Here is a 12,997-nt window from a genome sequence, read left to right as displayed (position 1 = left end):
AGAGTCTAATCTGTGTGTTGTACGTACATATAGTTAGGACCCTACCAATTTCGTGGTCATGAAAAACCACGTCATGGACCATGAAATAAGCCCTTCCCCATTAAATCTGATCTACCCCTTGCTGCTGGGAGGGCTCCTAACTGGAAGTCCTGGCTGGGCTGTGCAGGGACACGGCTTGTCCTTCCCCTGCACAGCTGCTCTTGCTCTCAGGGGGAGATAAGACCCACCTCAGAGTGCCTCCCCCCTGCTGCAGAAATCTCCCTGCCCAGCACCAGAGGTTCCTGCAGCTGGAGGAGACTTGTGGAGGTGGGTCCAATCTCCCCCTGCTCCTGGGAGCACCCCAGCCAGGCGGCTCCTAGTTGCGAGTCCCTGCTGATCTGGGGAGGAACAGGACTTGTCCTTCCTCTGCATGGCAACTTTGTGGGGGGAATCAGACCCACTTTCGGGTACCTTTTGGGTTGGGAACGCCAGGGTTACAACACCGTGAAATTTCAAATGTAAACAGCTGAAAACATGAAATTAACCAATTTAAAAACCCTCTGGCCATGAAATTAATCAAAATGGTAGGGCCCTACATATAACATACTCCTGCCCCAAAGAGAGCTTAGGCCCAGATCCTCAAAGGTATCTAGTCTTTTAATTTCAATTTAAATCAATGGATGTTAGGAGCCCAAATAGATTCGAGGATTGGCACTTTATTAGGTAAATAGGAACTCAAAAGGTGAGGCTCAGCAAAGTGGGGATAACAAGCAGTCAAGCTATCCTATTTGGTACAGTTAGCAGTACTCACAACATCTCCATTTCATAACCATTGATCAAGTGTTTTGTATGCGTTACTACATGGGTGAGTTTCGAGGACTGATTGAAAGAAGACAATGCAGTGGCTTTGCAGATTTTTTGTGGAGAGCTTCTCCCAGGGTGGCCGTGCTTTGATAGTTTAATAGAGGAGGAAGGGTTTGAATTTCATATGAAAGTAAAGTTGTGATATGTGACCCTGACGAAAGCCACAAACGGGAGTTAGCCACTTAGTTGCCGTTTGTGCCTTTGAAAATATCTCCCTGCATAAATAATTAAATCCATGTCAAAGAACTTTCGAAAGAACTTGTAGAACTACTGAAATAAAATTGCACCAGTAGCAAATTTCGAAGTATAAATTGCTTTTGTTTCAAGCAGGGCCGGCTCTACCGGTTTTGCCGCCCCAAGCAGGACGTCTGAAGACACAAGCTGCCACTGAGGAAAGAGGCTGCCACCAAAAATTGCCGCTGGTGCGGAAAGACGAGACACCGCTCTGACGGCACCCGGACTGCCGCCCCTTTCACAGCGCTGCCCCAGGCACCTGCTTGGAATGCTGGTCCCTTGAGCCGACCCTGGTTTCACTCGTTTTTCCACAGCAAAAACGGTCATATTCTGCAATCCTTACTCTCACTGAGCAGTACTTTACTCTGCAAGTAGCGCTGTTGAAATCAAGGGGGCTACACATAGTATTAAGGTATTATGCAAAGTGAGTTAGGGTGGCAAAATCTGCCCTTAACAGTGGGAGTAGAATAGATCAGCTATTTTTGTCTCCTGAATTTAACATAAAGGGAGATTGCAGCAGCAGTTTAAGAGCTGTCCCACAGCAAAAAGCAGCTCAACAGGAAAGTTAATGTAGCTTTCATGCAGTGTTGCCAACTCTTGTGATTTTTATTGTGAGTTTTTGATATCTGGGGCTTTCATAAAGTCCCAGTTCTCGGAAGCATGCGATTGTCTGAGAATTTTAGCTCTCATTTTTTAAAAATGAAAGTTTCTCTCTCTCTCTCATGGTTGCTTACAAAACTTGAAAATGTGAAACCCAAAGACTGCAACACCAGAAGGTAAATAAAAAGCCCTTCAAAGTTATTACATTTTAAAATCTCATGATTTTAAACCAGTCTCCTGATTTTCCTTTACTTATTTATATTTTATTTATTATGGTTGGAGTTAGCAATACTCAAGGGTGTCCATGGTCATATCCTCCCAACTTGTAGATGTGGGGCCCCAGAGAGGGCCCTCTGTAGGGTCCAAGGGAAGAAAGTGAAAGGACATAGAGATGGCTGCCCTTCTCTTCTTTTTGTGTGACCAGGGAGAGAGCCCTCTCTTATGGCAGGAGGAGCAGTAATTGGAAAAGAGGAAGCCTTGTAACTTTATCTACCAGTGGCAGATGGGAGGAGGAGAAGTTCTGGTCTTTCCTTAACCCAGAGGGAAAGGACTCCTGGCGAAGGAAGTTCCTCTGCTGGCAGGCACTGCTGAGTGAATGCTTCCTGGCAACAAGGTGCTCAGCTGAGATCATGACACCCCAGTTTCCTTAATTAAAAGGAAGTGAAATTTGCTTGCAAAGTGGGATATTAGGATCCAAGTGTTTCTTCTGTTGCTCAGGGGAGAGGAGGCAGGACAGCTGTACCTGATTATCAATAAAGGAAAGTATAAAGACAGTCTCCTAAGGGAGGCACTGTTCTTCATTTCCTGAGGGCTTTAGAGGCCCTGGAGTGAACATTACAAGCCCAAATGATGTATGTCCCCATTTGTTTGTTGTGTGATGAATAAGCTGCCTGGATAGATTGAAGGTCTCTATGAAAGGACTCTGATTTGTGTTGGGACTCAGAACAAATTAACACAGCTTTTTGTGCAAAAAACAGTTGTTATCCTTTTACCTCACAGGGGACTTCTGTTCTCCGGGAAGGACTCTGCAACTGGGACTTGGGTACAGTTGGTAAATTATCCATAAGCACCGAGGGGAACTGGCTGATAGCTTGCTAGCTGTAGGCAGCTGTTCTATCTGGGTCACAAGAGCAATGAAGATGTGGGTTTTGAGCTGCGTTTTAAAATAGGGATGGGCAACCAGTAAGATGGAATGAGTTGGGTAGCCTGTTTTGTATAGCTGATGCAGAAGTACTAGCATAAGGATCAAACTGTGACAGAAGAGATGAAGGAACTAGGGGCGGTAAAGAACCCAGCAGTGGCAGGGCAGAGAGAGAAAGCTTTGTGTTCTCATCTTACTTTTTACCAAAGATAGACTGTGTGAGAAGGGGCATGAGCATGAGGGATCTTTAAATATACGGTTCTGAAAACTTGATGATTTGTCCAGAATAACCATGTCTGAATATTACCCTTTTCTTGTAGGGCCAATAAGAGATGCTTTTAATTTACTGGCAACTAAAATGCCTATTTAGCTCCTTTAATCTCAGGCAAATGCTGTAATTTAAAGATGGGAGCCAGGAAATGTATGTATCTATTGGGGAAATATTACACTGCTTCCAAGAAGCAGATTTGTTTTGTAATTACCAGAAGAGAGCACTGCCACTTTGCACAGTTGAAGACTTCTTGACAATGTGCTAATCAGCATACTCTGTTGTTGTTTCTGTATCGATGGATGTATCTTCTGCCTCCTACTTGTAGAAAAGAGGTGTCAACAGTGAAACACCTCAAGGACCATTTTATGTGATGTCGGTGCTGGTGTAAATATGAGATTGCTTGAGTTGATTAGAGCCAGGCACTTTCTATTTAAGCTTCCCTACACGGTACAGCTGTTCTGAGGAGCTGGCATTTGAATTTGGATTTAGACAAGAATTAGGCAGAGGTTTGGGTTTCAGGCTGTAGGCCGGGTTTCAAGTCTGGATTTGATGGTGCCAAAATCTTGAGACCGTTCCTTGAAAACCTCCAAAAAACTCATGCCAGACATTTTATATTACTGGATCCTTACACAGCATTTGATGCCATCAGTCATGAACTGCTGCTGGTTCCCCTTGGAAACCAAGAAGTAGTAAGTGTCAGCATCTGAGAGAGAGCGTATTTTCTAGATAGTAGTGAAAAGAAATGGCACTTCTCTCTCTTCAGAGCTCTCTTGTAGTTCTATAAGCCCTCACTTTCTTAGCTCACTCTGTTAAAATTTTATGTCAAACCACTGGGGAGATTGCAAGGTACCCTAGACTTAAATGCCAGCTGTACGTGCACGTACACACACACTTACTTAGCTGTACATGTGCTTAATACCAAATGCAAATAGTACCATTTGCCAGATCTCCCAATGCCTTGCAAGACATCAGCACCTGGGTGAAGTGCTGTTTGGCTGGAGCACCCAGAGAAGGCCAGGGTGATGCTGGTAGGAAGAGGAAAAATACTTAGAGCTAGCCAAAAATATATTATCATCCTCCATAAAAGGCTTCTGTTTCCATCCTCACTCCTCCTTGTAAAAGAGAATGCAGCCTCTTTTATCCTCCATACACGTATGGCAACAGCTGCAAAAAAGCACCTTTTCCTACCTTTGGCTGTCCAGGAAACTATAGATCATCCTAACAGATTTATAATAGGCCACTGAGATGCCATAGCATCCAGCTTTGATCACTGTAGTGCACTACCATTGTCAATGTTGCTTCCCCACTCTGAACTCTAGGGTACAGATGTGGGGACCTGCATGAAAACCCCCTAAGCTTACTTTTACCAGCTTAGGTTAAAACTTCCCCAAGGTATTTTACCCTTGGACTTCCACTGCCACCACCAAACTTTATCTGGATTCCTGAGAAAACGTCGTTTGGACACATCTTTCCCCCCCCCCCCCCAAATCCTCCCAAACCTTGCACCCCACTTCCTCAGGAAGGTTTGGTAAAAATCCTCACCAGTTTGCATAGGTGACCACAGACCCAAGCCCTTGGATCTTAGAACAATGAAAAAGCATTCCGTTTCCTTACAAGAAGACTTTTAATACAAGTAAAAAAGAATCACCTCTGTAAAATCAGGATGGTAGATACCTTACAGGGTAATTAGATTCAAAACATAGAGAATCCCTCTAGGCAAAACCTTAAGTTACAAAAAAGACACACAGACAGGAATATTCATTCTATTCAGCACAGCTATTTTCTCAGCCATTTAAAGAAATCATAATCTAACACATACCTAGCTAGATTACTTACTAAATTCTAAGACTCCATTCCTGTTCTGTCCCCAGCAAAAGCATCATACAGACAAACACAGCCCCCTTTGTTTTTCTCCCTCCTCCCAGCTTTTGAAAGTATCTTATCTCCTCATTGATCATTTTGGTCAGGTGCCAGCGAGGTTACCTTTAGCTTCTTAACCCTTTACAGGTGAGAGGATTTTTCCTCTGGCCAGGAGGGATTTTAAAGTGGTTTACCCTTCCCTTTATATTTATGACAACCATGGACGCTATAAAAGCTCTACCTGGTGTAACCTGCTGTCACTGACTTTCTAAGCATATTACTATTGTCCTGTGATCACAATGTAAGGGGACTGTTGCCCCCTTACTAACATTCAGTGGGGGTGTTTTGGTTGCCTAGCTCCCAGTACTAAAAGGGGAAGGGTCTATGGGAAACCAGGACCCTGAGACTGATAGTCCACAGGAACAATGGGGAGAGGCCAATGCTCCAGGTCAGCCTGAATGATAGGGTGGGCAGGCTAATCAGGGAGTCAGGAGGCCAGGGAGGTCCCGTCCTCTGTGTGAGCTGGAATTGCCTGGGTCAGACAGAGTGGGGCCGAGCTAAGGAGAAAGCAGGGGCCCAACCTAAGCTGGGGAGCAGAGCTGTGCCAGATCCAGAGGGACCAGAAAAGCAGCCCAGAGAGAGCAGACCCCGTCCTGGGAGCAGAGCTGCAGCCCCAAAGCCAGAGGCCCAGCCCAGAGAGAGCAGACTTGCCCTGGGAGGAGAGCTGCAGCAACCGGAGCCAGAGGGGCCAGTAAAGCAGCCCAGGAAGCAGGTCAGTGCTGAGAGCAGAGTCACAGAAGCAGCCTGCAGAGCAGACCTGTCCTGGGAGCAGAGCTGCAGCAACCAGAGCCAGAGGGGCCAAAGAAGCAGCCCAGGGAGCTGGAGGCAGAGCAGCAGCAGCAGTGCAGAGACCGAGTGGTGGAGCTGGGGCTGGAGCAGTCCGGAGCTGGGTGCGGTGAGCAGCTGGGGAGACCGAGGGGGGACCCTGGGCAGCAGGCCCAGCACAGGGAGACGCCTCAGCCAAGGGGCTCTGCAGGCCAGGCTGGGATCGTAACCCCGACAGGGCAGGGGCGATACTGGGAAGAAGGGTCCTACCACTTAGAGCCTGAGAGCGTGAGGCCACCACCATTGCAAGTGACCAACCCGCAGCATCCCTACAGCACAGCCAGGGCCTGGGAAGGCGGCCTGGGACTTACAAGAAACAGACTGTGAACTGCCCTGACATTCCAGAGACACTGTTTGTGATGTTCCCTGCCACAGAACGGGTTAATGTGTTTCCTTTTACCTTTCCCATTTTTCCTTATTCTTTTTAAAATTAATTGTTGATTAAATAACTTGCATTTGCTTTAAATTGTATGTAACGGTCAGTGGGTCAGAGAAGTGCCCAGTGCAGAGAGAGTACCCCGGAGTGGGACACCCTAGCCCCTGTCCTAGGTGACCGCAGCAGGGTTGGGGGTCGAGCCCCCCAGGAATCCTGGGCCCAGCCTTGTTGGGGTTACGATGACTCTGCCAGACAGGAGAGTGGAAGGGGAGTCCTCAAGGGCAGGGAGGCTACTGGGTAAAGGAAGTGGGAGCGAGGACTCAGATCCTTTCGCTAGCCCACTTCACTGGGGTAGTGCAGAAGCCAGGAAAGTTCCCCACAAGAGCGGGACTATTCCCCCGCTTACAACAACACTAGATTCCAGCTGAATACTGGATTGCTTAAAGACTGGGTCTTTGTCCCGTTATCAAAATTCTGAGTGGATTATCCAGGGCTATGCTGGTGATCACCTCTCCATCCAGGACCTTCCGCATTGACGGCACTCCTCAAGGACAATGGATCTTTCTATGGCAAGAGTTAGACTAATAAGCATGAGAGTCAGGATCTCTTCAGTGACTGATATGTGACTGTAAAACAACTTTCCATGAAAACCAAGTATGACCACTAACTTTGCAGGCATCAAGAGGAGATGCAAGAACTGTCTTCTCATTGCTGCTTTCCTATCAAACATATAATAGTAACTTATTTAAATTATTATATTTTAAAAATATATATTTGTAGGCAGCAGAAAGGGAACCAAAGGGACAATGTGTGTTTAGACTTCATCACAGTCTGTTTGTTTTTGTAGCCAGTTGAGAAAATAGTGGCTGCTTGTGTGCATCTGGGAAGGCAGACTACATTTTGCCTTTTAACATGTATAGGGTTGGAGTTAACAAGAAAGCCCAGTAGACTGTAGGGGGAAGAAACTTGTGCAATCACTGTGGCAAGTTCAGCTATAGTAAAAAATAATTTTAATGGGCCTCAGGTGGGTATTTTTAGTTCTCTTCACTAAATAACTGAGGCACCTTAAAAGGAAAAACACAAGAGGGAAACAAAGCAAGACAGACACAGAGAGAGAGGCCCATAAATAATTATATGTTATGGCAAGCTTAACCACAATACAGAAATGATTCTAGTGTATCCCAGTTTTTCTTTATTTCACATAGTTTTACATTTTTAAAAAAAAAAATACCCCTTTTCACTCAACATGAGATTTAAATTTACCACGGGAAGTTGTTGAGGCCAACAACTTAAAAAGATTTGAACAGGGATTGGATATTTAATGGATTTCCAGAATTAACATAACTAATGACAACCAAAATGTTGTAAGGGCTATTAAACCTTGTGCTTCAGTCAGGGTGATAAAAAGATCCTGGCTGTCGGGGAGAATGGTGTGCTGTGTGCTCTCCTCAAGCTCGTCCTCCTCCTCATATTCTCCATCCGCAAAATCCTCAGGCATGGCGGAGAGTACCCCATCATCGGAGTCCACGGACAGGGGTGGGGTAGCGGTGGTGCTCTTCCCACACCCTCCCCAGAATTGCATGCAGCTCAGCATAGAAGCGGCATGTCTGGGGCTCTGTCCTAGAGCGTCCGTTTGATTCTTTGGTTTTCTGGTACGCTTGTCTGAGGTCCTTACGTTTCACACAGCATTGTGTTGTGTCTCTGCTGTAGCCTCTGTCCATCATGGCCTTGGAGATTTTTTGAAATGTTTTGGCATTTCGTCTTTTGGAACGTAGTTCTGATAGCATGGATTCGTCTCCCCATACAATAGCTCCCGTTCGGTCCATGCTGGAGCTCTTTTTCGATTCTGGGACTGCATGGTCACCTGTACTGATGAGCTCTGCATGGTCACCTGTGATGATGAGCTCGCCTGGCCAAACAGGAAATGAGATTTAGAAGTTCCAGGGGCTTTTCCTCTACACCTGGCTCGTGCATCCGAGTTCAGAGTGCTGTCCAGAGCAGTCACAATGGTGCACTCTGGGATAGCTCCTGGAGGCCAATACCGTCGAATTGCGTCCACTCTAACCCTAATTCGAAATGGCAATGTCGATTTCAGTACTAATCCCCTTGTCAGGGAGGAGAACAGAAATAGATTTTAAGAGCCCTTTATGTCAACAAAAATGGCTTCGTTGTGTGGACGGGTGCAGGGTTAATTCGATTTAATGCTGCTAAATTTGACATAAACTCATAGTGTAGACCAGGTCTTTGTTTCAGAGCCCCAAAATAATGAGCAGCTTAGGAAAATAAACTCTTATTTTATTTCAACAGGCAAAAAAAAAAAAGTTATATGACTTTACAGATGGTTTTGTAAAATAACCTGGGTCCTGATCCTGGAATTGGTAGTCTGTAGACTGACTAGTACACCACTACCAAGCCCAGCTGGTTTCAGTGGGTCTCTAGGCAGGTGTAGCAATCTTCTTGTGCACTGTCATATGCAGGATCGAGATCTTGTAGCATAGTTACAAACACAATGAGCCCAGACACAATATATATATCAAGCCCCTAGTCCATAAGCATGTGCAATTGCATACTTAAATCTGTAAATGCACCAGAATTTCAGCAGTTTGGGAATTTTTTGCCAAAACACCTTTTTAAATCAGAAAATACTTTTTTATCAAAACTGAAACTTTTCTTGGAGAAGAGTTTGTTTTGACAAAACTTCACTTGGGAAGGCTGCTCAGTTCCAGGATGGAATTTCTGGTGAGAGAGAGACTGACCACCAGGCTATGCGCTATTCTGAGGTGGGTCTTTCTCACTCACTTGTTGGAGCTAATCCACTTTGTAGAAATAACTCTCAGATTCCAAAGCCAGAAGAGACCATTGTGCTAATCTAGTCTGACCTCCAGTATAACACAGGCCATAGAATTTCCACAAAATTATTCCTTGAGCATATCTTTAGGAAAAACATCCAATCTTGATTTAAAAATTACCAGTGATGGAGAATCCACTCTGACTCTTGGTAAGTTGATTTAATTATTACTTCCCTTCACTATTAAAAATGTACACCTTATTTCCACTCTGAATTTGTCTAGCTTCAACTTCCAGCCATTGGATCTTGTTATACTTTTCTCTCCTAGGTTGAAGAGCCAGCTATTAGCTCTTTGACAGAGATACAGGCCTAGTGGATAGGCGGGAAGCGATAGATGTGATATACCTTGATTTTTATTAAGGCTTTTGACACAGGTCCACATGACATTCTCATAAGCAAACTGGAGAAATGTGGACTAGATTAAATTGTTATCAGGTGGGTGCACTACTGATTGAAAGAGCATATTCAAAGAGTAGTTATCAATGGTTCACTGTCAAACCATGTTGGATAAATTGTATAGTCAGTTGCTTGACCACACTTTGGTTCGTTATTTTGTTATGAAATATACTCAGTAGACCAAATAACCAGGGTCAGTCAGGTTTATTAATATGGTACAGAAAAATGGTTCTATACAATAGCAGTCTCCACGGAGACGTCCCATGCAGTGACGTTGCATTCACCTTATGCAGAAGGTGTGCTCTCCAAGTTACTCATTTCAGCTGGTATTATTTATATTACTTTATAAGTTGCACATTACTAAAATCCAGCCCATCAGTTTGTTCCAATTCCCTAACTTGCTGTTCTGTTCCTTCCTTATCTTTGTTTTGGATACTGGTATTCCAGGTATTGCTCTGTAAAGATACTTCCCTAACTTGTAGTAAGACATAGAACAAATGCGTTCTTGATTTTGAGAGGTTTCCTATCTTGTCCCAAATGCTTATCGCGAAAGCCTCAGCAAATGCAAGGTATTATGGTATCCTTAGCATAAGGAACAGGATTATTGTGTAGGTCAGTTTAGGCTATATCAGTGTTACAATATTAGTGCTTAATATTATTGGTGCTTTATGCATACTAATGGTGTGGATAATACATATTATTAATACAATATGTTTATATGCTAACGAGCACGTATTAGTCAGCAGGTCCTGCTTCTTGCCTTGATGATAGTTATAGTCAAGGCAACATCTTTCCCAAATTAACATATGAAGGAGCGGTGAGTGACTTTTTATATGTGATTAAAATGTTTTAATAAACTGTGTAAGCAGCAAGACATAATTAACACAGCTAAAATGAGTACACCTTGTAACACAAGCAAAGCCCTAACTGAAACTTTTATCCAAGTATGGGAAATTAGTATTTCAATATTCCCATTATGGATAAAGTCATTCGAGGCTTGTTTTGTCTTGTGCATGTCATAGCTAATCTGAATAATGTGTGTCATCTTTGTCTAGTAATGTTTTAAAATTGAAAGTGATTAATATGCACATTAAAACTGGCAGATAAGTTTCACCTTCATCCTGGTATGCGGGCTCATTCTGGATGATAGATTCATTTTGAAAAAGTGGGATAGGCATTATTATAGTGTGTCCCACAGTGCTATATATTTGAGGAGTGAAACAGAAATTTGGAGTAGAAATCATGATACTGATTCAGTACATATTAAGCAATGTAACAGGACAGTACTTCACAGGAAAATACTGTATTTGGATTAGATGACTGTTATCTGAAAGTGTGGGATCTAAAGTGCAGCCAAGCAGATCAAAGCATGGAGCGGAGGAACTGTTAAAACACTTGCCATTTGAATCATTCTGTGAATTGATTGGTCAATGAGACTTCGTTTTTATACCAATTTGCCTTCATGACATCAATGGTAGCATTTTTTTCTGAAACACTCTTTATATAATCTAGAAATGGGAATATAAAATGAAATGTCTAGTGATGTAGTACCAGGCTAACAATGGTTCAAAAACATAGCAAGGTCAGTTGTTGACATCCCCTCCAGCTTGCCAACCTTTTCAGAAGGGGAATGGATCAAGAAGGGTGATGAGTTATGAAAGTCTAAGGGAAAAAACAGCCTTGGGGATATAGTTTGTCACTAGAACCTTATCAGTGAAATTAAACTGGATTCTGCAGGCTGACCCCTTTGCCATTCTGAACTTTGCTTCCTTTCATGGCCAAATAGTGATGAAGACCTTTTGAGGCATTTTTTTTAACCTATTTAAAATGTTATGCAGAGGTAAAGCAAAAGAGACTTGCCCTCCACCTCCCTTTGCTTCTTTCAAAATGCTATACCTTTGCTGACCCTTCTATTTTATTATAGAATCAATTTGTTAGAGGGAGTATTAAACCTAATCAGGTCCTCAGGAAATCTGTAATGTGTCAATTTCTGTGGTAAGAGAAATCTGCTGCAGATTTCAGAAACATCTGTGACACCAATGTAGAAAGATACTTGGCAGAAGTCACCATATAGTTGCAGAACACCGGGATATATGGTTTCTCAGTTCCCTGGCTATGTAGTTGATTACTTCGTGTTCAAAATACTATTTTTTTTAAACACCTTTTGATGGTCTCCTATAAGTCTTAGTGGGAAGAGCTGTCCTGTGAGGATTCATGTAATGCCTGTGATGTAAATAATCAGTCAAGTTTTATATTTGTAGTACCTGTTCTTATGAATTTTATTTTGTATTTGTAATATGTGACTTGTGACTGTTTTTTGCATCAGTTGAGAATGTTCAAACTGGATTTTAGGAGCTTGTGAAAATCCTTTTATACATACACAAAACATAACATATATTTCAATCTTAAAATAGGTGGTTTTTCCAAATAAGCCTAAACGTTACCCAGGTCTTGCAATCCTTACCCTGTGGGGGTCTGATTCTGTTTGAAACCTCTGAGCACTATTTTAAAATAAATAGCAGTGGGCCATGGAATTACTTGCGGAAAAATCCACCCGGTAGGAACACCAGGCAAAACAATCTCTTTCTGCTCCAGACATATTGATAGATGGCAGTATTTTATAGCCAAGTGCTGCATTCTTTCTAATTCAATTATCCTCTGACAGCATGTGTCAATAAATAAACAGGATGGCAGAAAAACACTGAAACTGAAGGAAGTGGAGGGGACTGTCTTTTAGATCATGTTTCGATTTTAACTTTAAACCAATTGTTAAGAGCTTCCCAGATATTTCTCTGGGAGGTAATATGGATGTTCTTTTAAAGGGGTCTGTGACAGGCCTTTGGCTCTGTTAAGTCCAAGATGATCAGCACACCTGTCGCTCCCTAGCTGGTCCTCTTGCTCAGTTGAAGAGAGGCTTTTCCTGCTATTCACAACTGGAGTAGAATCGTTTGCTATATTAAAGAAGGAATAGCAACAACCAGTGCAGTTCAGATTTCATGAGCACGTTCCATCTAGCCCTCTGGTTTCAATTGCTCACGCCTTTCCAAAATGTTTGCCTGTGGGGCTGACATTTGTCAGGCTTTGGGTATCTGCCTGAAGGTGATTGGTTTTGAAAAGAAATGGGGTTGGCAATTCTGAGTACGAAGACAGTGAATATAAGATACTGTTCCTATTATAAAGTAAGTCTTACAACTGTTTTTGAACAGCTCCACAACAAAAAAATTAATTTTGGGTAAAAAGTTCAATTTTGGCATGAAAATGACCCTCTTTGGGTAGAAATGCCTCTGTGTATTCAGGTGAACATTAGTTTGGATTTGGCCAAGTTAGAACTACTTGAAAATTGCACTCTGTGTCAAACATGGTGCATTGTTCTTTTAAAAAAATATATTATTGGGGATTTTATTATTATATTCTTCCTGCTACATTCATGAAGTGTGCAGCTATGGAAGGCTGTACACCAAACACGTGTGGAAACCCAACTACGCACTGACAAGGCCATGGCTCCATAAGATGCTGAGGCCATGGCACCATAAGATGCAAAAG

General features: G+C 43.1%; 1 protein-coding gene across 1 annotated transcript in view; it reads left to right on the top strand.

Annotated features, from left to right (window-relative positions):
- SNTG1 (syntrophin gamma 1) overlaps window positions 1–12,997 on the top strand; it is an 814,219-nt gene that overhangs the window by 213,720 nt on the left and 587,502 nt on the right. The gene's annotated exons all lie outside the window — the stretch shown is intronic.

Source organism: Natator depressus, chromosome 2, assembly GCF_965152275.1.
Source record: "Natator depressus isolate rNatDep1 chromosome 2, rNatDep2.hap1, whole genome shotgun sequence".
Taxonomy (NCBI): Eukaryota; Metazoa; Chordata; order Testudines; family Cheloniidae; genus Natator; species Natator depressus.
Note: the sequence above shows the minus strand (reverse complement) of the source record. Positions and strands in the feature narration are given on the sequence as shown.